Source organism: Phalacrocorax carbo, chromosome 10, assembly GCF_963921805.1.
Source record: "Phalacrocorax carbo chromosome 10, bPhaCar2.1, whole genome shotgun sequence".
Lineage (NCBI taxonomy): Eukaryota > Metazoa > Chordata > Aves > Suliformes > Phalacrocoracidae > Phalacrocorax > Phalacrocorax carbo.
The window spans coordinates 18,836,398-18,863,778 of record NC_087522.1 but is presented as its reverse complement, the minus strand read 5'-3'; the positions used below and the strand labels follow the sequence as shown (position 1 = coordinate 18,863,778).

General features: G+C 51.8%; 1 protein-coding gene across 1 annotated transcript in view; it reads right to left on the bottom strand.

Annotated features, from left to right (window-relative positions):
- The window catches only part of LOC135315263 (ankyrin repeat and fibronectin type-III domain-containing protein 1-like), a 236,040-nt gene extending 213,470 nt beyond the window's left edge, over positions 1-22,570 (bottom strand). Inside the window, exon 1 of the mRNA XM_064462236.1 lies at positions 22,167-22,570. The gene's annotated coding sequence lies outside the window, so the exon portion shown is untranslated. The remainder of the gene's footprint in view (positions 1-22,166) is intronic.
- Positions 22,571-27,381: the final 4,811 nt, after the last annotated feature.

Below are 27,381 nucleotides of genomic sequence, written 5' to 3'. Positions count from 1 at the left end.
AGCTGCCAACCCGTGTTGCAAAGAGATCCCAGCTGCATGGTTTTCACTTCATGTTGTACTCTCCTCACTCCTCCTGATCCTGTATACACCACAGTGGCTGCTCACCGTGCCTCTGCTCCTTCCTTTGCCCCAGCCACTTTGCTTGCAGCTTCCTAAGATGTCCGTGACTGATAGATACTGCCTGAGCCAAAGCCCGGCTGCAGAGTGGCCCCTCCTGGGACCTCACTGGGGCAAGGAGGTAGCATGCAGCAGCCACGGGCTGGAGATGGAACTGGCAAAAATGCAATTAATTGCCAGGCAAGGGAGGTCACCTTCAGACACACCAGAACATGCTGGATGAGCCTGTGACCTGCTCCCTTCAAGCGCTCTGCGTGGCCTGCTTTGAAGTGAATTACAGACAAATACAACAACCTCTCTGGGAAATCACTCATCCATGACCTCGAGCTTCCCTCCGACCTGTATGAAGTCCTTCCACTGATCCTAGAGACACAGCAACATGATTCTAGCAGCGCCCCTTCCCAGGGTTTCATGACCCAGACTGGCCAGGACTGTTGTGAACCTGCAGCAGACCCAGCCTGGCACCAGGGGGTCTGCGCTGCAGGGATGCTGTGCAGTCCTGGCACCAGCACTGCCCAGGAGGAGACGGTGCTCAGAACCCAGGGGAATTTGCATCCTCCCCACTCCCCAAATAAGTGCTGCACCCCTCAGGGGAGCACGGGGCCACCCAGGGCCAGGCACTTGTCCCGGAGGGGCACAGTTGTTCTCAGCAGCCACAGCCCAAGGGTCCAACAACAGATACCCACACGCACCAGGGAAGGACATTTCTATTTCCAACCTTTTTTTTTCCCTCTCCTCTCACCCAGTAATTATCCCATTTCTGCTTCAAAATAGAGTCTATTAAAATCTCAGCTTCTTTCCCAAACAATAGATTAATGTAATCCTCTTACAACACAGAGCTGGCCATGCCTGTGGCAGTTGATGATTGCAAACTTTGAAGACTTCTCATGTCAAAACTCTGAACAGCACAATCATCAGATAGACAGGGATGTTGGATTTACTCAGCATAAGGCTTTCCATTCAAATTAAGCCAAAAGATTTCCCCCAGGTTATAGCAATTTAATTAAAACAAAGTAAAAACAAACCTCTAAAACTTTTGAAATGCTAGCTGTAAAACTAAAACCTCTAGGACTGCCAAACAGAATACAGAACCCAAATAACACCCAAGGGAAAACAAATACTTCAGCCTATTTCAGTAAAATAAAAACGACTGACAAACCAGACCACGTCATATCCTTCACAACACAAGCAAAAATATTTAAAGCCCCCATCAGGCAGAACAAAGACACAGATGGTCAACGCCACCAAAATGAGGCATATCAAGAGTCCTCATCCGAGATGATCTCCACTGCCGTACATCTCCGAGTCATCACATTCCCTGCTCAGATCCTCACCGTATAGTTAGTAGTGAAAGACCTCTCATCAAAAGACTGCTTAGGGGACAGACATCAGCTCTTGAAGCCCTGGGAGCTCAGTGATACCTGCAGTCTCTGGCAGAGCACGGAAGCTGGTGGGATTAGCTGTGGCCTCGTGGGGCAGCCACACACTGGGCTCCCGGGAAGGTCCCCATCTTCCAGCATGAGCCGCTGCACTGCAGGTCAGTCTGCATGAGCTCCCAGGAGCCTCACTGCTTCCAGACCTCTCTTCCACACACACGTTATGCTCATGCTGTGAACACATGGACCAAGCCCAACACTGCAACCATGTATGGTGTGACCAAGGTTTCTACTGCTGGGGAAAAATGAGGAAAAGGGGGAGGGAGACCCTGCCAGCATCCCACACGCTCTGCCCACATCAGCTCTTCCCAGCTGGTGCCCCATCCCAACCTTTACCTTGCTGCTGCCATCAGTGGATGTTGCCATGCTACTGGCAGAGGGAAAGGAAACCCTGGGGAGGTTTCTGGGCAGTCACTCACCAGGGAACAGAAATTGTAGCCTTTGGAACAGAAAACTCAAATCACCATCAGCAGAAACATGCCGTGCAGCCCTGGGATGAGTCAGCTGAGCTGGTCTGGTACGAACCAAAAAACAACCCAGTCCACCCACACCCCCTCAGCACTCAGTGATGGAGTGAGCTGACTCATCCTAGGGACGCACAACTGCTGGACCTGACACAAGGTGGTTCGGTCAGAGGGCGTGGTGGCCCGAACCTTTCCCCACCACCCACCAAAGGATGTGCAATGTGAAGCTCTGCCCTGAGGAGCCATGGGGGGACACCACACCAGCCCTTGCAAAGCATCCTAGGATCGTGCCAGAGCCTGGACCCCATGGGGGAAGGCAGGGTAACTACTGCATATCCAGGACAGCTGGATAATAAAGCACATTAAGAAACCTCAAACATTTAAGTGCTAATTGGCCACAGGGTTCAGCCAGGGATGTTCCTGCCAAACACAGTCAAGGATCCACTGGATTTCTACCAGAATTCAACACCCTCCCCCAAAGAGACTGTAAGGCAACACCATTTACAAACACCCCCACCGGGGTCTGTCAAGCTGTGCTTCAACACAGGGGTAGCGCACGGGGAAACCAGTGAGCAGAGCACGTTGCCTGCAGTGTGGAGGAAGGAGGTCCAGTACCACAGCCACATCTCACAGCAGCAAAGCCTCCCAAACCTCCAACCTCACAACGCTAACATGGTATGAAAAATAACTCACAGGAAGTGCTCTGCACAGCCATTCCTGGAAACAACCAACAGGCGAGTAACATACCTTTTGCTTAAAAGATAAAGCAATTTGGAAATTGAAACTTCTTCACCAGTTACCAGCCACCATGGCAGAGGAGATGGTGGTGCACGAGGCGCTGAGGTCAATGGTTCTTCATCTCAAATACCTAAAAACCAGCATCATAAGGGTGTACTAAGTAGCCTGTTCTGCCAGACATCTCCTGGATACACTAGTGCTGCGCATCAATGTATATACACACACAGAGGTTGTCTTAAGCTAAAACACCAAGCAGCCCTCAAAGCAGCTCATCCCTTAACCCAAAGAGGGCAAAAAAGAATAATCTTGAAATATGCCATGGAGGGGTTTGTTCATCAAGTTTCTGTGAACTTCTCAGCCACAATATGCACCTCTGCATGAGCAGAGATGCCACCAGCACCGTCACACTTCAGCCACGTTTCTCAGTGCACAGGACAGTGCTCAGCAGTGTGTTACCTGCAGGGTTGAGCAGCTTCACCCTCCCATCCAGCAACTATCAGTGATCAGGAAACCTCTGCTGGCACCTCCGGCAGGTCCACCATCTGCGTCACAGCCTCCCAAACGCTGACAAGACCCAAACGTTGACGTGTCTGCCTCACCCTGGGCAGGACCACAGGATCTTTCATTGCCTGATGCTTGTGAAAGTGATAGGTGGGAGTCACAGGGAACACCATGACAGCACAACAGCAAACCCAAGCTCCCTGCTTCCTTCTCAGGTCCAAGTCCCCCAACCTCAGGCATCGCAGAACTGCAGATGAACTAACTGGGGCAGAGAGCAGTCCCTTCGGCCATGGGCACTGGGGATTTGCCTTGGACGTCATCATCTCCGGGCTGCCAGAGGCAGAGCTCAGTGGTGCAGCTCAGCATTGCACAATCCCCAAATGATTAAAATCAGGATATGCCCCCTCCCACAGGCCTGGAGGCAAAACTCTGGGTGCTGCTTTCCCTCCCAGGTGGGGCTCAAGAAGGTCTCTTGGGCTACTTCTCTGCTGCATAGTTATCCCAGGCCCCAGCAGCTCCCCTCACAAACAGCTGCTCCCCATCTGCCTGACAGGCTGCCCCTGCTTTGGGGGCACAGCAGAGGCTTCCTCAGCTGTGGCACGCACCTCATCAGAAAAAGAAGTCACACCATGGTCACATCCACTATCAGACCCTCAAACCCACCTCAGCTTCCACTTCCAGTGGATAGAGTGAGCACTTCTGTGAGCCTCCTACCTGCTATCCACAAATGTGCCAGCTGGTGCCCAGAGCGCACAGGGAAAACCCCTCACTCCCAAAATCCCCAACAGAAATTCTAGAAAAAGAAGTCACGACTCCACCAAAACCAGGAGCCCTCATCATTCTCTACAGAGTCTTCCTAAAGTACCTGGAGTCTGACCACGGCAGCCCTTTGGCAACACATAAAAAGCAAAAACTGAACCTGGGTAGACACAGTTTAAAAGCTAAGGTTGATGGGTTTCCCCAGCACAGCGTGGCCTCATGTGGCTCATCTCCACTGGTCCCACAACAGCTCTGCCCTCAGCTCGGGTCCAGGCAGCATCCCACAGGACACCCGGCACAGCCAGTTTCAGGGCGCTCAGCAAACCCCTAGGGTTTCTTTGCATCAGCTGCTGCAGAGCACAGACAAAACAGGGCCATGCAGCATGGGCAGCCAGCACCCACGGTGGCCACAGCCCACCCCGTGTTGGTCTGCAGCATTCAAGCTGCAGGAAACAATCTGGTACTTTTTCACTCTAATAGCTCCAGGCTCTGCCCAAGCTGGGTGATGTTTCTAACTCAACTGTGTCTTTCCAGCCATTCATTTTCCAAACAAAGACAAGTTTTTCCTCCATCTGCAGTGAAACACGTGCTCCCCCTCTGCTATGGGAGCCTTGGCAGGACCAGGCACCACAGTGGTACCTGCCAAGCCATGCCCTGGGCCTCCTCGCTGGCTCCACCAAGAGACTTGACCACAGAATGGGATGGGGCTGGAGAAGTCAAAGGCTGTTTTTTTGCTTGGTGCTTGCAGCAGGGTGTCCCACCAGCTGCTGCTGTGAAAGATCTCCCTGCCTGGCTGGGTTTTGGCAATGCCGTATATAGACCGTGGGGTGAACAGGCAGGACCCGTGGGGTGAACAGGCAGGACCCGTGGGGTGAACAGGCAGGACCCGTGGGGTGAACAGGCAGGACCCGTGGGGTGAACAGGCAGGACCCGTGGGGTGAACAGGCAGGACCCGTGGGGTGAACAGGCAGGACCCGTGGGGTGAACAGGCAGGACCCGTGGGGTGAACAGGGGCCATCCTCCTGGTCTCCACACTGGCAGGTTAACACAGGAATGATGCAACAGGGAAGGATCATCTTGCCCTGCAAGAGGGACAGTCAGAAAGCCAGCATAACCTCCCCAGCATGCTGCAGACAGCTTGGGATCTTTCCTGCCACCCCGGGATGCAGAGCAGGCACTCCGCATATGCTTTTGGGAAGAAAAAAAAAATTAAAAAGTCAGGTAACATCCTTACACACATCCAGGAAAACACAATTTAACAGGTCACTCTGCATCTAACGCACGGAGCAGGAAAAATTTAAAACAAGCAGTGAAGGCAGGAATTACCAGAGGATATCAAACAGGCCATGTTTTCACTGCGCACGTCTGCTGGCAGGCCAGTATTGGCCAAGATAAGCAGAGATGTGAGCTGCGATCAGAACAGCCAGACCTGTGAAAGCTTCATGGATGAATGCACTTGTAACAGCACAAGAAGTCCCACAGGGCTCAGGAATAAGATTAACTGGTAATAAGGCAGCTCTGGCAATATGAGCAGCTTTCACGTTACAGTCACTTCATCAGCCCAGACGCGTGGATTGTCAATGTCTGTACCAAGCATCACCAGTGGGGCTGATCTGCCACATTGGGTACCACTGCTTCCAAGATTTGGTCATGGCCCAAATATCTCCGAATCATTTCAATAATCAGGCAGGGAGTTCAGCTCTGGAGCAGGATAAGCGACAGGGCTCTTCTGGCCCCATACTATGTTCTGGCATCCCAAGAGCCCAGCCACGAAAGCACACAGAGATGCTGAGAACTAAGACACTTCCAAGGCACCAAGATGCAAATAAAGGTAGATAACATGAAAAATAAATAAAACAAACATGCAAACCATCTTCTTAATCAACAGACAGGCCTCATGCAGAACTACAGCTACGATGCCTAAGCTCTGCAAGTCCAGGCTTAACACCTTCTTCCAGCCTCCCCAATCTGAAGACATCCCAGCCACCCTCAACCCTTTCTTCTCAAGTAAGCTGCATCCAATGGCTAAACTGTCCGATTTGCACATGTGTCTTTGTTATCTGCCTACTATGTGCAGAGGAACAGAAGGGGAGATTATACCATATTAAGGTACACCCCAGGCACTAGCTTCAGTCTTTGATTTACTCTTTTACAGGTCACTGTCTCTGTAAATGTATATCAAAGGCAATTGCCAGCACAGTCAACAGCTGCACTGGTGGTTGAGCATGAAAAATGAACGAGGCTTTCCTCCCAAATTACTCCTGCTTTGCAGAGAGGGATGTGAGGACAGAAAGCAGGGGAGAGGAAGGAAGAAAAGGTTGGAGCTAGCAAGGGCACGCAGCAGAAGGCAACATTAAAAGTCAATTCAGTAGAAGTAGGATAGGGCAGTGTGAGCCAGACCAGCACAGCCTTCTCCCCTGCCCCAGCACAGCTGGGCTGTGCCCAGGGAGCAGTGCAGGCAGCATCAGGCTCAGCACCACACCAGCTGGTTTTCAAAAGGCCTTTTATTAAAAAAGCTATCCAAAACAACAGTCAGCAACTCTGAAAACTCAAGAAAATGGGGCAAGCATGGATTTTTGAGGATGGGAAGAAAAGACATCAAAGGCAGATGTGACCAGCTGGAACAGGTCTGTTGGTAGCAGTCCTACAACACCACCTTTCAATTCCTATGCAGTTTATTTCACACCACACAGACCCCAGATGATGTGACCTGAGTACACACCACACGGAAAGGAACCTGCCTTCCCTGGCACACGATGGATGCAGTATTATAGCAAAGGACAGGGAGAAAGCAGAGGAGCAACACAGCCTTTTGCCACCCCAGCTCCTCTCTAAAGGCTCTGACTGTGCCACTCGAAGGGATAAAGCCTCTGGGGTAGCATTAGGGTTGCGTAAGAGATCAATAGCAAATGCACAGAGCCTAAGCGTGCTCCCTTAGCAGCTTGCTGGATTAAAGATTTAATGCAATGTGTCCCTCTGGAAGAAATTACACAGGCTATTAAGAAAGATGCGCCTCATCTGATGAAATCCAGCAATCATTGCACCAATACGTGCAAACTAAATAGGCTCTGTGGAGCAAAGGGAAAGCTGCAGTTGCTCTCGTGAGCCCTTTCTGGCTAGAGGAACCAATGGGCAAAGCAGCTCTATTAGCAGTAAAGCAAATGTGCAGACACGGCCGTACCATGTGCCTGTGGAGAGCAAGATGGTCCCTGCTTCCAAGGGAACGAGTGAAACAACGCTTAGCAGCAATTGCTTACTATTTCTCACTGGCATCCAGGGAGAGCAGTGGATATTGTCTATCTCAACCTGAGTAAGGCATTCAACACTGTCTCCCACAGCCTCCTCACAGGCAAGCTAAGGAGGTGTGGGCTGGATGAGTGGGTAGTGGACAGTGAGGGGGACTGAGAACTGGCTCAACAACAGAACTCAGAGGGTCGTGATCAATGGGGAAGAGTCTGGTTGGAGGCCTGTCACTAGTGGTGTTCCCCAGGGGCCTGTGCTGGGTCCAGTCCTGTTTAATATACTCATCAATGAACTGGAGGATGGGCTAGAGTGTAACCTCAGCACGTTCACTGATGATACCAAGCTGGGAGGAGTGGCTGCTACACCAGAAGGCTGTGCTGCCATCCAGAGAGACCTGGGCAGGCTGGAGAGCTGGGCCCAGGGGAACCCGGTGAAATTCAACAAGAGCAAGTGCAAGGTCCTGCACCTGGGAAGGAACAACCCCACACACCAGCACAGGCTGGGGGCTGAACTACTGGAAAGCAGCTGTGTTGAGAAGGGCCTGGGAGTGCTGGTGGGCAGCAAGGTGACCATGAGCCAGCACCGGGCCCTTGTGGCCAAGAAGGCCAACGGTATCCTGGGGTGCATTAAAAGGAGTGTGGCCAGCAGATCGAGAGAGGTTATCCTCCCCCTCTACTCAGCCCTAGTGAGACCACATTTGGGGTACTGTGTCCAGTTTTGGGCCCCCCAGTTGAAAAAGGATGTGGAACTGCTTGAGCAAGTCCAGCGGAGAGCTACGAAGATGATCAGGGGACTGGAGCATCTGCCATATGAGGAAAGGCTGAGAGGCTTGGGTTTGTTTAGCCTGGAGAAGACTAAGGGGGCATTTCATAAATACCTATAAATATCTAAAGGGTGGGTGTCAGGACAATGGGACTAGGCTCTTTTCATTTGTGCCCAATGACAGGACAAGGAGCAACGGGCACAAGTTGGAACACAGGAAGTTTCATTCAATATGAGAAAAAACTTCTTTACTGTGAGGGTGCCAGAGCAGTGGCACAGGCTGCACAGAGAGGTTGTGGAGTCCCTTCCCTGGAGACATTCAAAACCCACCTGGATATTTTCTTGTGCCCCCTGCTCTAGGTGTGCCTGCTCAAGCAGGGGGGTTGGATGAGATGATCTCCAGAGGTCCCTTCCAACCCCTGCCATTCTGTGATTCTGTGACTGGTGAGGCCTCTGGAGCAGGGCAAACAGCCCCAGGCTGGGAGCAGCAGACGACCTTCAACACCTCATAGGGACTTGCTTTCCAGAAAAAGAGTAAGAGACACACCAGTTCCCCCTGAGGTGGCAGCACCTTGGCACTTTGGGAATACAAAGTATTAGCTAGTGCTTCTCCTGATACACAAGCAGGAATTAACCCCAGCTTCCTCAGCCAGGGCCAGCTAGACTGGAGGAGCACAGGCTGTCACAACAATAGGAACACCACATGCTAAAACATCTTATTACTCTTTGGGAATAAATCCAGTTTAAAACAGCATTATTCAGAGTGTAGCAAGTGCCTCTTTCTAAGCTGCAGTGTTGTGCTGCAGACAGCAGCACTGATTACATTCAGTTCAGCTCTGACATTTCCTCAGAGTGTCCAGCAGCTTCACCGCAATGGAGCCTGATCAGTAAAACATCAGACAACCAAAGGAAACAGATGCAGGGAAAGAGCTTGCATAGCAGAGCTCGGATTAGCATCCGCAGAGCCCTTTTGTATAGCAAAACCATCCATGCAGCAAGACGCACCTGGAGATAATATTCCCAGGGAACCTGAGCTGAGACCTCTGAACTCATTCAGCATGGACCACAGGCTCATGGGGAGTTCCCAGGTCCTGAGTGTGACCCACAGCTTTAGCCACAAAAGGGCAGCCACCTGCTTGCCTGGCACTGCTGGGCTGCTCTCTGGACTGACAGCTGCCAAATCCCGCTCGTCTCCCAGGGAATCCGTTGGTTCGGATGCTGTGCCAGCCTCCACACCACAGAGATCCAGGCACCTTCACAAACGTGCAGGGCAGGTGACCAGCATGTCTCCGCAGAGCTCCCCCATCCTCCTCCCAACAAGCACAGATGCACATGGGATAACACCCCTCTGCAGTGAACCTCTTCAGTGGTGTTTGCGTCCCAAATGCTGCATGCACCTCGAAGCAAGCTGCTTGAAGCAACTCCCCCCAACACCTTCATTGCCATAGTGCTTTGCTCCCAGGAAAGGTCATTCAGCTGTCTCAGCCTGGCTCTGGGAACATCCCGTGCAGCCAAGCACAACTCTGCGGTGTTGGTCCCCGTGGTCTGCCACGGGGCTGGGCTCAATTCCATAAACACAGCCCAGCAGCCTGGTCTGTGCATTATAAGGTATACACAATTGGGCATTCAATCAGAAAATGTTCCGTGAGAGTCCTGCATGCGGACCTATGACAGAGGTGTCGCACCAGTAGAGCTCTCCTTTAAAGACCATCCTTCACCCATTTTCCCCCACTGCCCCACTCCAAATCTTCCCAGCTTCCTACTGCAGGGTGAAGCTGAGCCACTCGCATTCTCTCCCAACTCTTCCTCAGCCCCTTTAAACCCTCACGGCTCAGGAGATTGTGTAGAAGCTCCTGCAGGACCCAGCTGAAGGTGGACTTACAGAAGGAAAAAAAAGCTAAAATCCATAGTTGCTCTGATCCAAAGCCCAATGGTGAGTTAGAAAACAGATGCCTGTGGACCGCCTGAGAAGATGACTTGGTTTGAAACACCAACTCTTGCAGTCCGTGCAGAAGACATGGGCAGACTGCATGGCACTGCACTTGGGCTGGACCTTTTGGGGGAGCAGGGTGAGAACAGTTGCTTACCAACATCACCTGGTTTCCCCACCCAGCACCTGCAAAGCTCACAGGGGGCTGCTGCAGGCAGAGCAGCCTTTAGCTCCTGTGTTTTCTGCCATGAGTACCAGCTGTGGCTCCACCAGAAAAACACTCTCTCCAAAGCCATGGTGCCTGCCCCACAGCATGGCCTTCTGCCCGAGCACCCTGTGAAAATGGCCAATTTTGGAGTGAGCTTCAGCAGCCAGGTCACTGCAGCCCAGCAAGCCAGCGCTAGCACCTGCACACTTCTGCTCTGCCCACGGTATTTATTAGCTAAACGTGTCAGCTTGAACACTGGCACTTTTTGGCAGCTCCCTTCAGCCTAGGGGTGAGCGCGCAGACAGATCCCACGGCTCAGCTCGTGAGCAGCTACTTGCAGGTTAGTAATTAAATCATTTACTGTTTATTGCTACAATTCTGCCAAAACACAAGCAAAAAGCATTATGGTCACTACCAGCAAAACTGCCAGTTCACAACAAGTCAGGGAAACAAAAGTTTCAGGTATTTCCTTCTAAAAAGGAGGTTTACAGGAACCCATCAGTGGCCCAGGCTCTGCCTGCACAGCTGCACCCATCGCAGGTACAAAGGTGTCTAGGACAAATGCTGCCTTCTGCCAAAACCCCTTATGCAGAGGAACAGAGCAGCAATACCATTCCACATAAGCACTCTCCTGAGGAATACGCGTTCACTCCAGGCACTTTATGGCAGAGCTGCAGCAGGTCCAGCAAGGCTGCGAATTGCACCCCCATCTTCCCACAACTGCAGCAAGGGGCCAAGCATCCAAGTACACCCACAGCAACGGGTCCAAAAGCACCAACTACACGGCCTGACATACCCGCGCTGCTGCTGACAGCCTCTCAGCTGTGCTTCCTCCCAAAACACCAGAGGGAAAGCAGAGAAGCACATAAAGGAAAGAAACTGCCAACCTGCCCTTACTTTGTTGTTAAACAGGGAATCCACTTTCACCAGCACATCAAGAGCCTGTGGAGATCAAGGAAATATATTCTTTTATACACTCTCCAGGGCACACTGCTATTTGCAACCTGAAAAGTAGTTGCTGTCACTGCACATCTGAGGAATTATCCCGAGCACAACAGTGTAGTTTTAAAGGAGCAAGTCCTACCCAAACTGCAGCTTGTTGCATGCTCCCTCCAAAGTGGTCCCGGACAGGCCAGCGAGCGGGATGCAGGCACAGCTGCAGGGAGGGTTGGCAGCATCCCACCAGACAGAGGCTGAGGACCCCCCAGGCCCCAGCACTATCACCAGATCTCTGCAGATCTCCTGCTGACAGTCCTTCTCCAGGGGACTCTGAAGACCACTGTGGCCAAGGCCCTCTGTGCAAGCCCTGGCCAAGGCAGAGGTGCCCACCCCAAACAGGCTGAGCAACAGTGCAACTGATGCACGGCCTCGGGGTCATCAGTCACAGGGACTCCAGCAGCACAAGCTGAAAACATGTCACTGAAGACCATGGGGCCAGAATTTGGTTTCCTGCTTAAACAGAGTGAAAGCAAGACATGGGCCAGAGGAGCACTCACAAACACATCATGGTGTGCTCCCGGATACGTACCTGCGCAGTAGATGTGCCTAGTCCAGGGTGAGCACTGTGGCAGGGGCTCCCTGGGGAATGGCCAGCACCCATCCTCCAGCCAGGCCACCCGGGCCAGCAGGCACCTGGCTCGCCTGCAGGGTTGGGAGCAGACATCACCCTCCCTCCCCATACTCACTGAATAATTAATTCTCCAGAAATTAGTCAAGTCTTTAACTAAGCCAACTCAGCAAATGGAATGAGGAATTTCTAGGTCAGAGCTACAAGGAAGGTTGAGGGAAAAAGGAAAGAAAAAAGAAGAGCCCGAGAGCTCTGTCTCCTGTTCATTTCCAAGGGATTACCACCCTGCTCTGCCTTGCACAGCCAGGGCCAGCACCTCCAAAGGAAGAGCTTGGATAAGTATCACACCTTGTCATCCTGACAAGGGCTGACACCACAGCTGCCTTCTGACATCACCAAAGACAAAATTTGTGTGCAAAGCATCTCTGTCCATATCACACAGTTCATTTTTCCAAAGCAGAGAAGACAGCACCTTATGACAATTACATTTTTATGTCCCTACTGCTTCATGCCTTTGATATATTAACAGCCATCTTCTGCAGAGGGTTTTTTTCCCCCTCTTGCCAAAGCTGTAACCCAGGGATGAAGCACACAGGAAAAGCCCCAGGAACACCACATTTCACAGCACCAACAAAGCAAGACCAGCTCTCCATGAAGCCTCTCGCAGCTCACTCATGCAGTATCATCTATCGCTGTGCCAGAGAGCACAAGGGGCAAGCAGGTTTCCAGCCACGGTGTCCCACCAAGAGACAGCAGCAACTACCCCAAGGTACTGGGCAACAGATGCTCCTTTTGGTAAAAGCTGTATCTGATGCACAAAAAGGACTAGGTCTGTCCTCCCCGGGAGACAAACCTTGTAAAAATGAGTAATTGTTTAAGATGGACCTTCCCTGAGATAGGTATAGGTGTTTGGCCATGCAAAAGGATCTAGGACTATGGGAAGAGCACGCAGAGCTGGGGTGCAGGGAGGGTACTGGGGTCAGGACAGGGTGGGAGGGTCAGGCAGCACAGGTGATGGGGTACCAGTGGAGCACCCGGCTTCTGCGGGTGCTGGAGCCGTGAGAGCTGGGTGAGCAGTGGTACCGCACTGCCCTCTCGTGTTCCCCACCCCACACGCCGTGGGGACCCACCCCACAGCAGCCCCAGTCTCCTGCTCCTGCTATTCCCTGCCATGCTGCCCTCCCTCTCCTCCCACCCCATTTGGGAAGCAGGGGGGCTACGTGGGGAATCAGAGATAGGGTCAGTGCTTGCAGTTTCCCACCTCTCAGTGAAACAGTTCAGCCACAAATGCCAGTGTGGGAGCATGGAAGAGGGGACAGAGGACCCTAGTGACAGCAGCCAGACCCCACTCCCTGAGCTGTCCCCACAGAGCCAGGATGCTCAGGAAGGAAACACAGAGGGACTAGATTCCTGCCAAGAGCCTGGGGTGGACAGACCCCATAGAAACCTGTTCTTCCCTTTGCTCACACATGTTAAAACAACCCCAGCCACCATTACTGCAACCCTCTGGGCGACAGGTCCAGCCCCAAGGAGGTGTTCACAAGCCGACCCAAAGAGGGAGGGTGGCAGGAACCGGGCAAGGGAACCAGCCCCTGCTGCACCCACCTCCAACTCCACAGCTTTGTGCGATCTCTTCTTGCACCAATAACAAAGACCACATCCTCTGCAGGCAGCCTGCTCAGCAGCTCTCCCTAACATCACACCACCTTATTTCTTCCTTCAGTTGAATCTGCTCGGTACCCTGCAGTCCATACTTGCATTCAGAGAACAGACTGCATGCAGTTGCTGCGTCCATCATCAACCTCCCGTCCCAGCTCTGGCTCCTCCAGCTCGACCCTTCACTACTCACAGGTTGTTTTTTCCCAGCTTCTTCTGCACTTTAACACAGACATGGACAAATGGAGCCCAGAGGAGAGCACGGAGTTAGAGAAGGAAGTGCAGAGGGTTGGTCCCTCTACCTGGTGGGCTACACACCCCTCAAGGGGCTCCATCCCTCTGTCCCATGCCTTCCTGGAGTGGGGAAACACAGCACCCCTTTCTCTCACCCACGCGCTGAAGTACGCATGGCAAAGGTTAGCGCATCGCCATCTGACCAGGAACAGGTACCCTTTGGATGAATCCTCCACCCCATGCTGAGAAGGTGGACACCCAGGAGACAGCTCCCTGCGGGAGCAAGGGGACCATCAGGGACAGACGGGCAGCAGGACTGGACCCAGCAAAAGTGCTACGCCGGCACTGCCTAGCTTGTGGGGGTGCTGGGGACCCGGAGCAGGCCGAGGCAGCAGCAAGGCAGCGGGGTGGGGGGCACAGCAAGCACACCCTGACCATTCCCCCAGGCAAGGTGGGGGCGGCCACAAACAATCCCAGCATTGAGAGGCCACTCGTCCCAGCCCATCTGTGGCTCCATGAGCCTGTGGCGGACAAAGACAACGTTAGCCAATGGTGAGCCCTGCCAAGGCGGGGGAGACAAACCGGCCTTTGTATCTGCAAAGCCAAAGTTAGCTTTGGGGAGAAGACTAGATAGCTCAACAACTGGAGGCTGTGCTTTGGCTGCTTTTCATTTGGATGTTTCTAAACCACATGCAGATGACAGCAGAAGCCTCCAACGCTCCCTTTCTCTTGCCTGCCCCCCACATGAGAAGAGCTGGGGGTCCCACCAGAGGTGCTGCCTCGTGCAAGGACCTTCAGCATGCAGCACCAGTCCACAAACGCATACTCACAGCAACACGAAGACTGAGCCAAGAGGGGTTCGACCCATCCCAGCTTAAATGCATTTACAACCTGTGTTTTTCTTTTGCCCCCAGACTAGCAGAGAGCTGGGGGCTCAAAAGCATTTCTCCCAGGGGTAAGCCAAGCAAGGACTACGCTTCTACCCTCAGACCTGGCCCATCCTGTCCCTTCCCAGCACTTGAACTTCACATCCGTGCCAGCAATGATTACCATATGCAGAAAATCAAATCCACAAGGACAACAGGTTTTCTCTCATTTCCTCCCTTCCCCAGCTCTGGGAGGACAGCAGCCCTTCTGCCTGCAGTGAGCCAGCAGCCACCTATCCTCACTCATGTCCGCGGCACAGAGCGGCATGTGCCCTGTGCTTATCTCCACAGCCATGCAATCACTCTCAGGTGATCTCAGCACAGATCTTAAAGGTGGGAAGCATTTAACGGCAGGCTTCTGTGCAGCCAGGACAGCCCATCCCAGGACATACTTCCCAGGGGAATCTTCCTGAAAAGGCAAATCCTCCCCACAACTTAATGGGAAAAACAAAACCAGATATAAAGGGAATCAGGAAGAATTTTTTTCTTTACACAGCACTCACTCTAGAAAGCTGACATAATGGACCAGGATTAAATATACATATTTAACTACTGCTGCAGTGAAACAGTCAGGTTTGACAGTATGTACCAGGTTTTCACTACTGGTACAAACCCTGTAATTCACATCTTCCTTAGACACAGCTAGCTCATGCTGCATCACTCCAAATTAAAAAAACCAAAACACTTGCCCAGCACTCCTCGTAGCTCCCACCGCTACATGAGTGCTGCAAACAGCTGTGATACCAGCAGGTATTAGTCAGGCTGTATGAAAATGGTGAAAGGTGGGGAAAGGCTGCAAGCCCTCAGTCATGGCATGCGGTCAGACACAGCCTCTCCCAGTGGGCAGAGGTTTGCTTTGTAACACAAAAATTAAACAAAGGCGTTGTGCATGCCAGATGCTTACGTTGGAGGGCCAGGCATTGGCTCGGCTCCCCCAAACACCAGCACACCTCTTCCCCTACCAACCCTTAGTGAGTGAAAGATAAGGAGCACGGCACAGGCCCAGCTCGCCCTTTGACAAGGTCCACCCCACACCTTGCCTCAGGGTCCACAGCAGCTCCTCAAGAGATCCCAGCGGCCGAGAGATTGCGTGCCGCAATGCAGGCCTCCGTGCTCCATCGCCAGCCACCCCGCGCCACTGGAAGGGAGAGGACGGAGACCCTGCCTGGTAGCGAGGTGGATGGAGCCCTCTCACATAACCGAGAGCTGAGCAACATCCTGAGCGCTGCAGAGGACAAACACGTGCCCAGAGGAGATACGCTTCCCACCCAAGTGGGGCTGAGAACCGCTGAGTTACCTGGTCCAGCACAGTCTCACCCACGCAATGGGATGGCTTCGGCTCATCGCACCCCTCAGGCCTGAGCAACAAGCTCAATCTAGAATATCTCAGCAGCCATGAGCCTGGGCATGCTGGTGTAAGAGCACACGCACAGTGAGAATGCAAACTTTCCTTCATTTGCTTGGTACCTCTGACATTGAACTGGGATGTGCTGTCCTCTTTCTAGATGATTATCAGTCACTAGATTGAAAATGGATTGCATTACCTACCGGATTACATTAATTTCTTATTCAACTGTAAAAAATAGATATGTGAGCAAAAATTATGGGCTTTTACTTTATATATCCTTCCCTCAACCCTTTATTTGGCACTAGCAGACAAAATATATTAGTGCTTCCTACTGACCTTAGCAAATATGCATGGCTTGGCAAGAACGCCCAATGCATTTACTTCACTGCCGTGGTGACGTTCATTTACTATTATATGGATGTATTCTCATTGACCTGCAACCTGGTGTAGTAAGAGAGATGAGATGCCCCATTCAGAAGCCAAGGGAGAAGTATAAACTACTGGGGAAAAAGAAACCCTCCACCAGAAGCAGGGAACTGGTGTGGATCAGTTATCCTACAGGAGGAAAAAAAAAAAACCAAACAACCCACCACCACATATACAGGCTCTCCTGGCTCTGGGCTGGCCTGCCATGACAGAGAAGAACATGGAAATGGGAAGGAAAAGGAATAAATGGGGTAAGACCATCAGCAGATGCCATCGTTGGGTGAAGCCTTTGCTATCCAAGGGTAACAGCTAACTCACTGGGACCACAGCATACATGAGCATTGGGGGAGCCACGACCCCCTCCCACAGTGCAGCCCTCAACCCCTCCCATGGTACGATGCAGGCTACAAGCCCAGTGCCGCTGGGCCTGGGAGGATGCTCATGGCTGCTGTTGCAGCCATACTGATAGCAAAAACCAGGGAGGACAGGGAAGTGCAAAAAGCTATCAGGAAAAAAAGCTTTAGCATAAAATCTTTCTTCATTAGGGATAATAAAGGAAAAACTCCCCCACTAAAAAGAGGCATCTCAGTACTTTTTCTGCCATATCACAACACTGCTGCATTTTCACCTGCTGCAGCTCAGAGTGCCTTTGCTTTTAGCCTCCAAACCCTAATGTGCATATCACTAACCTGCCTGTTGCAGATTTACCCTGTGATAGACAGAAAAAGGTGGCTGCCAGTCTTCAGCATCACTGAAATTCAGACAAATATGTGCCTGGATTCAGTCTCTACCATGTAACTGCTGTCTGCTTCAGCATTTATATTCAAGGCAAATTTGTTGTGGTTTTTTTTTCCCCCACCAAAGAACATTATTTGCAAATCATTATTTTGCTTCACTGGAGCTGGACACTGATGCAAAACGAATACTTGAACCGCATCCTCAGTCACACCTGCTACCAGGAAACCTGCTCTCACCAAGCCAGGACTGTGTCTCTGAATTTGTATTGATACACACAACCAATGGAACTGCTTTCCCTTGTTCCTGTTCCAGCTGTAGTTGCTAAAGCAGCAGAATGCATCTGGCCAAAAATTATTTACCCTCAGAAAATCTTGCAAAATGCAGGACAATTGTCAGGTGGAAGCCTGGAAACCCCAGTTTCAGCTAGACATTTTTCTGCTTTTGAATTGGAGACTGCAACCTCAAACAAGTAGTTAAGGCTCTAATCACTGTGTCTGACATGGAGAAAGATGCCAGGGAAGTTTTATTTCTGACACAGATAATACAGTTTGCCCTTAAGCACTGGGCAAATCTTCCAGCTCATTATCCAACGTTAAGGATCACTCGGACAAATTAGGTGTTGGGAAGTCAATCCTGCAGAGCATCTCTTTGATTTACCTTAAAATGACCTACAAAAGAAAGAAAATGTCATGCACTCCCCTTCTGGTCAACCTCACAACACAGCAGCACTGTTATCATCCAGAACACAGGACAGGGTTAGGCATTTAATTACAAAACTGTTTTCCCCCCCCTCACTTTCTAAACTAACACCTCTCAGCCAAGGGATGCTCTTCCCTGGTTTGCCTCAGAATCTAGAGCAAAGCTGCACACCCTTGGGCTCAAGAGGTACGCTAGAAGCAGCAAATCTTTGACAAAAAGTCTGGAAGAAAACTTCTGCGTGCTCAAGTCAAGCAGATTGCAGAGAATCTAAAAGGGAAAATGTTGGCCAAAAGAATGCAGCAAATGGGATGAGACTATACATGTAACTCCCAGTGCCATTAAGGGCATCCTGACCAGAACCAAAGAGGAGATTGTTCATCACTTCTCTCCCAGCTGCTCTGCTTTTCCATCTCTGCTGCTTTTCCAGCTGGGGAGGGAGGTCTGTTCTAGGCAGAGGGCAACACTGAGGGGAACTGGGCACCCCATGCTAGTCCCTTCCCCTTGCCAGGCTTCGCCAGACAGTGCTTTGTCCAGCCACCAGCTCACCATGAAGAGGAAGGTCTCCCATCACATCACCACTTCTGTTCCACACACCAGCTACAGCAGACGCACAGGACATGAGCTGCTGAGCCATTACAGCCCCATTTCATCTCCTTCCCACCTCAGGCAATGAATGAGGAGCAAAAGGTGAAGAGCAGATGCAGCTGGAGATGTTCCTTAAACTGTGGCAGTCAAAGGAACCAACTTCATCTGGTGTTTCAGGAACGAAGATCACAGTACAGCTGAGAGTGGCAGGGACCTCAGGACATCACCCAGTCCAACCCCCTGCTCAAGCAGGGCCAGCTACAGCAGTGCTGCCCAGGACGGTGTCTACTCAAGTTTTAAATATCTCCTAGGCTGGAGACTCCACCACCTCTCTGGGCAGCCTAGTCCAGCATTCAAACATCCTCACAGTAATAGAGCATTTTTGGTGTTTAACTGCAGTTTGCGCTCATGACCTCTGTCATGGCCTGTCACTAGCACCCCGAGAAGAGCCCATCTGAGGGCAAAATCCATCTTACTGCCACATGCATGCTAACACAGCTCACTGCTATGGTGCAAGGAGCTGGCACTATATCTAAGTATCAGCCTTCTGTGGACATTGCACATTTCAAATCCATATGTGGCTGTGGATAAGGAACTGTAGCAGCCATCACCCAGGGGGCTGGAAGGAGAGGTTCCCGGCCCTCCTCTCCAGTCCATGCAAAGCCAGGTTTTACCACAGCGATGCATCTCCTCCACCACCAGGACAATGCAATTAAAATTCTCACTGAACAGAAAGAAAATGCTCTTTTGCCATTAACAGCCAGACCCAGAAGGAGCTCATGGTTGGGTGCTGCTTCTTGTTTTGCGCAGCACCTTTGGCTGTGCATTTGCTCTCAGGAGCTCATCCAGGTGCAGCTCAGCGAGAAGCTGTGGTCCCCAGGGCCAAGAGGTAACCCTCCCTTTCCTCCACAAGCTGGAGAAGGGTACATCCAGGGAGCTATGAGCCTTCACACTTCTGACTCCTGAGAGCCAACAGGCTTTTTGTCTCCACAGAGAGGGTGGTTGAGATCAAGCAGACCTTGGAAAAGGCTCCCTTTTGTCGCCAGTGTGCTGCCACTGCAGGAAGGAGCCAAACAGCAGTGAAACTCCAGTGCAACAAAAATTGGGTTACTCTTTCCACTTTCCCAATGCTGCCACAGGACCTGAGGAATCATTCAGTCAGACAAGGTAAAACACTACAGACACGTGCAGGACCGAAAGGATGCTCACTGCAGGTTCGGTCCCATGGTCTTGCAGCAGCTGCTTCCCAGAAGGGGATTTATTTCATACACTAGGCCATTAGCACCAACAGCCAGAGATGCCAACCCTCCCAGCGGCCCACACAGGACTCCTTACAGAAACATTCACACTTTCCTCAAAAGAGAGTTTAGCTTGTACAGTTTCAAGTCATTACATTTTTAGCCAGATCTTGTGCAATATTTGCAGAGTGAGGATCACTGGCCTGGCAACCACTGATTTTTACGTTAATGATTTTGACTTCTTTGCATAAAAAGGTCACAGCCAAGAAGAGTATAGAAATAAACAGCTTCAGGAGGTTCCTTCAAAGAAAAGGAGAGAAAGTCCCCTTTTGCAAATACAGACCATTCAAGAATTCGTGGGAGCTTGGGTTGGTTTTGTTTGTTTCCTCTTGCTTGTAATTCATAGTCACTGAAAGATATTTGTGCCCTTAACTATTGAATTTGCCACAAAATCAACACCTCAATCAGAAGGAAGCAAGACTTACGCATTCACTGCTCCGGCATTTGCACACCAACTTGCAAACTGGAGGAGGAAGAGACAGCCATGCCAACCTCCACAGCCAGCCTGCCCCAGACCAGCTGGCAGGAGCTGGCCCAGGGCAGGACTTCCCATCCCCAGCAGTACGCTGGCCAAGCTCTCCCTGTTCCTCCCCAGCAGCCTGCCCCTTTGCTGGTGCAACCACGCAGATGTCATGAAGAAGGGAAAGCTTCATGCCAAGTCAGGCACAAGGGGAAACTCCATCCACCATGCTAACAGAGCCAGGGGAGCAGCCCCATATCCCTAGGCAGGGACAGTGGTGATGTCCCATGCACAGCCCTGCAGCCCTTGAAGGAGCTGCCCAAGCTGCCAAATCCCCTCACCCTTTCCAATAGCGGGCAGCTGGGAAAGACAAGGATGACAGCAGAATACTTTCAGGGTGAGCACCTCACTTGGATTAAGAGCAATGCCATAAACTCTTACTACAGCCACAGGCCAGCTCAAGGTGGGGACCTGGCAGATGAGGACTGGTGCCAGTTATAGTGTCTCCCACAGCTCAGAGAGGGAGCAGAGATGCACTTATCTGTGTCCCTCCCTATGGGCAACTAGTCACGGGACCGTACAACACAACACCCCCCTAAATACCAACAGCGGAAAGGCAAGACATCAGCCAGGCAGCAATGCACAGACACCCTTCAAAGCACTGTTCCCTCAGAGGCTGGGCTTTGCTCCCCAGGGTAGGATTAAAGGGTGCTCTGGTTTGACAAAGCCTCTGGTTTGCTATGGGTTACACTCCCCAAGAGCAGAACAGGCAGCACCAGACCTGGCAGGATCTGTGCCAGACCTGTGCCAGGATCCCGAGCTGGAGTCCAAGAAGCCTTGTTCTCCAGCAGGCAAAGCCTGCCTGACACCCTCCAGCCCTACCATGGTGGGGAGGACACAGCCCTGCTCTTCTCTAGTCTTCCCTCCGTGCTGTTGATCAGCAGGAGCTGGGATTGACACAAAGGCCATGCAAACACTCACTCTATTAGTACTGGCAAGCGCTCAGAAATAAGCTACTCCCTTCCCTGACAACTTCGTGGGATGGAAGGAAACTCATTAAAAGCAAGATAGAGTCGCTCCCTGCACAGGGTAGGGAAGGAGCGGGCCACCTCAGGCACCCAGGAGCCTGTTCGGGTGGGGAGCTGCAGTGCCAGCTGCACCCCAGGCAGATGCAGGGAGGTTGGGCTGCATCACTGCCTCCCCAAAAGAGCACCAGCTCTTCCATTTTGTTCCCAGCCAGCAGTCATGCCCACCTCCCCTTCACAAAGGCAGACAGCCCTTTGCCATCGACCACTGGCTCCAGAGGCTTCAGACCTCAGCTGCAGGTCTGCAGGGGGACTCAACCATGGAAGAGCTGGGACTGTGCCACGCTACAACGGTCACAGACTGTATGAAAGAGCCTTTGCATGCTGTTTTCTGCACAAACACAAATTCTCTCTGTCCCCCTTCCTAGCCATGGCCCTGGCAACAGCCCTGTCCCCAACACCACGTCAGGACATGGCCCCTGAGCTCAGTCACAGCTGCTGCAAGGGGCATCTGTCTACCCTTACAGCATCTGGCATCACAGACCTGCCCACAGCCTGGGGTTTACTTCAAATTGGGTTCCTTTGCCACAAAAGAGAAGAGGCACTACAGACATGGAGAAAACTACATCCTCCAAGGAAAGCAAGCACCATAACTCGCACAGCCCCGAACAAGGCACTCTGGAAGCCATGTGTCCCAGGGCAAAGCATAGCTCACTGACGGAGCACATGGTCCTGGCAGGGCCAGCTGGGCTATCTGCCCAACAAGCACAAACCTGGGTCCAACCACATCCCCATTCACTGGCACAACCAGGAGAAGAGCACGCCTTGGTTTTCAGATTGGTCTCTTACAGCACCTCTTTTTGGTGAAAGGAGAAAAGGGGCATCTCAGCAGCAGGCAGGGATTTCTAGCCAGAGCAGGCAGAAACGAGCTACACACAAACGCCCATCACCGTGACACGCTGCGGCAGAGCCCTGCAGCTCACCAGGGACAACCCAGCTCCCCAAGGGGCTCATGGCAAAGGAGCAAAAGAAACAGGACTACGTACTCATTCTGCACCGGGGGATGCGCAGGCCACTGAGCCAGGCTGTGGCAAAGCCGGGAAGTGCAAGCTCCGTCCAAGTCGGTCGCGCAGTGGAAGGATGGCCCGATGGAGGGACCCACAAGCCACCTCAGCCCCCCGTTCTCATCACCGTTAGTACCACGTCAGCAATGATTTAATTCCCTGATCCAAGAAAACAGGAAAAATCAGGAAGCTCTCCCCCCACTCAAGGCAAATGGCTGCTAAGAGAAGCAGCCTAGCGCAGCTGTGCTCCCCCAGCACGCAGAGCCTGGCTCCGTACAAGACTCCAGCACAGAAGCAAGCAAATCCTCTTTGCCTATGGGCAAGGAACTGCAGGGGGGAGGAAAAAAAAAGCATCAAGAAACTCTTTGTCTACAAACATCCCAGCCGGGTGCACGTGCAGCATGCGCTTCCTGACAAGGGCGGAGGGAGAGCCTGAACTTCAGAGACACCATTTCCGCCTGCAGCTCGATCTGCTCACTTATTGTCTTCTAAAAATAAAAGTAAACACCGAAGAAGAGCTCTTTGTTTTTATTTCTGCTGTGTCAGAGATTTCTCTGGTAGGAACAAGTTGTGGGACCTCTTCCCAAACCTCTGGGAGCTTCCCTGGAGACCAGAGGAGTCCTGAAGCAGCAGTGGGTGTCCCAGGGACGGGCAGGCAAGGAGGGCTGCCCCCTCTTCCTCACCATCAGCAGCCACAGGGTGGAGGGATTACCTTCCCTGGGTTCCCACCTGTGCCAGGCTAATGTCCTTTCCCAGCTGCTGCAGGTCAGAGAAGAGGGTCATTGCCCAAAGGGAAGGAAACCTTGGTCTAAGCGACATCACTCCCCTTAAAGCACCAAAGCACAAGGAAAGCCAGGGCGGTGGCCTTTTAGCACATAAAATACATATTAAAAAAGATGGAGATATGTACATGTATCTCCATCTTTTTTTGCTTCCACATCTTGCCTCCTGACAAGCCCAGCAGCAGGCAGCGCTAGCTGGCCGACAAGGCCAAGCTTGAGCCCCAAACAGCCCCACACAGCCAACATCACTGATTAAAAGCAAGCACAAACTTCCTCACCAGGCAGCTGCCATAATCTAAACGTCTTACTGCTTTGCCAGTTGTTTGTTCAGGCTCTTCCTTCACTATGGAGTGGCTGTACAAAACTGCAGGGTAATGAGACTTTTTTTTTTTTTTTGACCTGCACTAGGAGGAAATCTAGCATTAATAGCCCAAAGCTTCAGGTGTCCTCCCTGATTTTATAAAGTTGCTTATCTAAGCAAAACCCTGCAGGGACCAGCCTCACCACCTCAATCTCTTCTCCCACATCCTCCTTAACAGCGTTTCTTTATTCTGACAGCTCCAAAAACCAGACTTAAAAAAAAGACGATGACCACGACACATTTGTTTTCCCCGTTTGAGTGCTCTAACCCTCTTCCCGAGGAAAGCACCAAGGGACATTTCATCAGGCTGCTAAGGATACCTAAGGACACCTCACAAGGAACAGCCCGGCTCCTGGAAGACAGGAGTTGACCATCCCAAAGGCGAGGGGCAGTTAGGAGACACAAGAGGAGCCATAGATGCCAGCCTCCTTCAACCGAGATCTTCCCACCCAGCTATGTGATCTGTTGCACACTGGCACACAGGACAGGCCCCTGCCCTCTTGGAGGCAAGTGCATTAAAAGTGCATTTAATGCACTTGGAGGCAAGTGCATTAAAAGATAAGGGGCTTGACAGAGCCCCAGCTCCATTATAGCAACTCTGAGAACAAAAAAAAAAAAAAGAAGAAAAAAAGCAGCAAAGGAAAAGGGCTGGTCATTGTGAACATCCTCCCTAGGGCCTGATTGGCTCCAGAGAGTAACGAAGTGCAATAACCAGGACTGGACAAGTAAATCAACACAGCCCAGGGCAACAAGCTGGCCTGTGAACACACACGGCAAAGCTTGCTGATAAAAATGCCATTAACTCCCAAACCATTCACTTCCTGGTCACCAAGTTACACACAATGTGTTTGCTTGGGTTTGGTGGTTGTTTTTTTTTTTGCCTCCAGAGCAATGACAGAGACCTGAGACTGGATACAGTCTCTGGAGCAAACAGAGCACTGCAAAATGCTTCTGGGGCTCAGCACAACTCGGGGAAGGGGAGTCTCTCCTCTCCAAACACAACTCAGCCCCCCAAAAGCCCAGCCGGACTCTACAACGACAGACATACCAGTTAATGAGGACTGAAGTAAGAAAAAAAATAATCATTAAACATCATGTACATACATGTGTGCATGCATGTGTTGGCGTGACTCAGGGTCTCCACGGGGAGCGAGCCACTGCCTCCCCAGGCTCACACCATCCTCTACCGCAGTGCTGCAGCCGGGCTCTCCACCACCATCCCTGCTGCTTCAGACAACGTGGTCTGTCACGAAGGGAGGGCACTCAGCAGCGTGCAACCTCCCCCCAAGTCTCTTTCAGCATTTTTCTACCCTAACAGCTGGGTCTAACACAGGATGGCTGATTTTCCTTAGCTATCCAACCACTACCTCTTTCAGCAGCTCTCAGAGGCTGCACATCAGCTCTGGTGACCCGTCACCATTTCACACCACATAGAAAAAAACCCACAATCAAATGCATGAAGCAACTCTAAACATACCAACAAAAGAGAAAATAGCTTTGCTGCTCAGCAGTTCACCTATGAGCCAGAAAGCCAAGCCACACCAGTCAAATTTGCGTGAAAGAGAGAGAGCAGGCTGTTTGACTAACAAGCATTCAGCATTGTCCCCTGCAGCAGGGTGAGCTCCAGGACCCTGCCAGGGCTGAGCAGAGGGTGAAATCCAGGCGAGCCCCAAGCCCTGCGTGCCCAGAGGCACCCAGACAGCCAGCTTTCACCTTTGCTTGTCCCCAGCACAGCTCACATGCTCACTACAGAAATCCCGGAGCCTGAGAAGCAATGCTGGGCACAGAGCCGGGGCCAAAACAAACAGCAGCCATGGCACAGGGGGACCAACACAGGGACGCAACCTGGACGTGCCTGTGCTGTTGAGAGCGCTGCCAGCCTGGGTGGGACGTGCTGGCAGCCAGGGCCAGGCTAAGAGCTGGCAAGAGCAAAGATGTTGTTAATCAGGAGCTTTAAAGCAGCATGTAACCTTTGCTAAAACAAACTATTTTTAGCATCCCAGGTAAAAACTGACCAGCAGCAGTGTGAAAGAACAACGTTGTCCTTACAGGAGGATCAGTTTATCACAGCTGTAAACTTTTACAACACTTATCTCACAGTTATACCAGGATAAGCTGCAATGCATTGTTAAGTTGTGCAATTACAGTTTTACAGGTATATGGATTGATTTACTCAAGCCATGTGCCCTGGGAACCCAGGGGGTGCTTGTCAGTGCCCATCTCAGTCCAGCTCACAGCTCAAAGCCCACTGAGGCACAGAGGGACACTTCACATCTTAAGCAATCCAGTGGCAGTGACTCCAGCAGGAGCCATGGAAAGGCTTTGACTTTCCTCCAGTCATCATCATTATTTATTTCAGTGTGCTTCCTAACGTTGGCATTAGAGGCAAAAATCAACAGCGTAAACTTGCCAAAGCTATCAGCACCGCCACAGGTCCCAGCAGCTGCCAGAAGCCATGGGCAGGCAGGGGGAGCACCCCAGGGCAGGGCCAGCTGCTGGCAGTGGTGCCAAGACAGGTCACATCCCGCCAGCCCAACATCCTCCCGCAGCCTACAGCGCCGCAGCCTGCACCTTCTCCCTAGTCCAACCTCCAAAAATCCCAGACACAGGCAGACACTGATCCACTTCAGGGTGCATGTGCACATCTGGAGCAGGACAGCTTCACAACCACGCCACACTAGGCCATGTCCCCAATTAGCTGCTCTCCCATCCCTCTACTCCTCACCCAGAGCCCCATGACGGGCCAAAAGAGTGAGAACAGCCAGTACTCCCATGGGATGTCCATCACCCCTCAGCAGATATCTCCTCTGAGAGCACTGGCTGCTCTCTGTAGACCAGGAAGGGGAACAGAGTGGCTGTCTCACAAACCACCATACCCAAAGGCATTGCGCACCCACCCTTCGCTGCCAGAACACACTTGGCATCCCCTGGAAAACACAGAGGAGGGCAAAACCAGCCCTCACCCCTCTTGCCCCTCACATCAAGCTATGTGCAGGCAGTATAACAGAATCATAGAATCATTAAGGTTGGAAAAGACCCCTAAGATCTTCAAGTCCAACCACCAACCCAACACCATCAGGCCTCCTAAACCATGTCCCCAAGTGCCACGTCTACACATTTTTTTAACACCTCCAGGATGGTGACTCCACCACCTCTCTGGGCAGCCAGTTCCAATGCCTGACCGCTCTTTCAGGAACAACATTTTTCCTAATCTCCCATCTAAACCTCCCCTGGCATAACTTGAGGCCATTTCCTCTCATCCTGTCACTAGTGACTTGGGACAAGAGACCAACGCCTACCCCACAACCTTCTCTCAGGTAGTTGCAGAGAGCGATATGGTCTCCCCTCAGCCTCCTCCAGGCTAAACACCCCCAGTTCCCTCAGCTGCTCCTCATCAGACTTGCTCTCCAGACCCTTCACCAGCTTTGTTGCCCTAATAGCACCCAGGAGGGGTAATTATTAGGATACCTGTCCCAGTTAATTATTACCTGGCCAGCTATCTACATTTAGAATCATAGAATCGTTAAGGCTGGAAAAGACCCTTAAGATCATCGAGTCCAACCGCTAACCTATCACTGCCAAGTCCACCACTAAACCATATCCTCAAGCACCACATTTACCCTTCTTTTAAATACCTCCGGAGATGGAGACTCAACCACCTCCCTGGGCAGCCTGTTCCAATGCCTAACAACCCTTCCCCTGAACTTTTTCCTAATATCCAACCTAAACTTCCCCTGGTGCAGGGGAACAGTACAGGAACTGTACAGGAAGAGCCTTGTTCAAAATCAGGGAAGGAGACAAAAGCAATACAAGCGTTTTTATATTTGCTGACCCACAAGCAGCCTGCCCAGCAGACCCAGCTCATCCCCAGCCCCTCTCCACACACACCAAGGGCAGGGCAGGTCTCCCATCCTGTGGTGAAGCAGGGCACAGAGAGGTGACATGATCAGCCCAGCCAAGCAGGGTCATGCTGCCTCTTCCTCGTGCCCTATCCATTAAGGCTCACCAGTGCCAGCCATACTGTGGGCAGGCTGGACTACTGAAAAGCAGGACA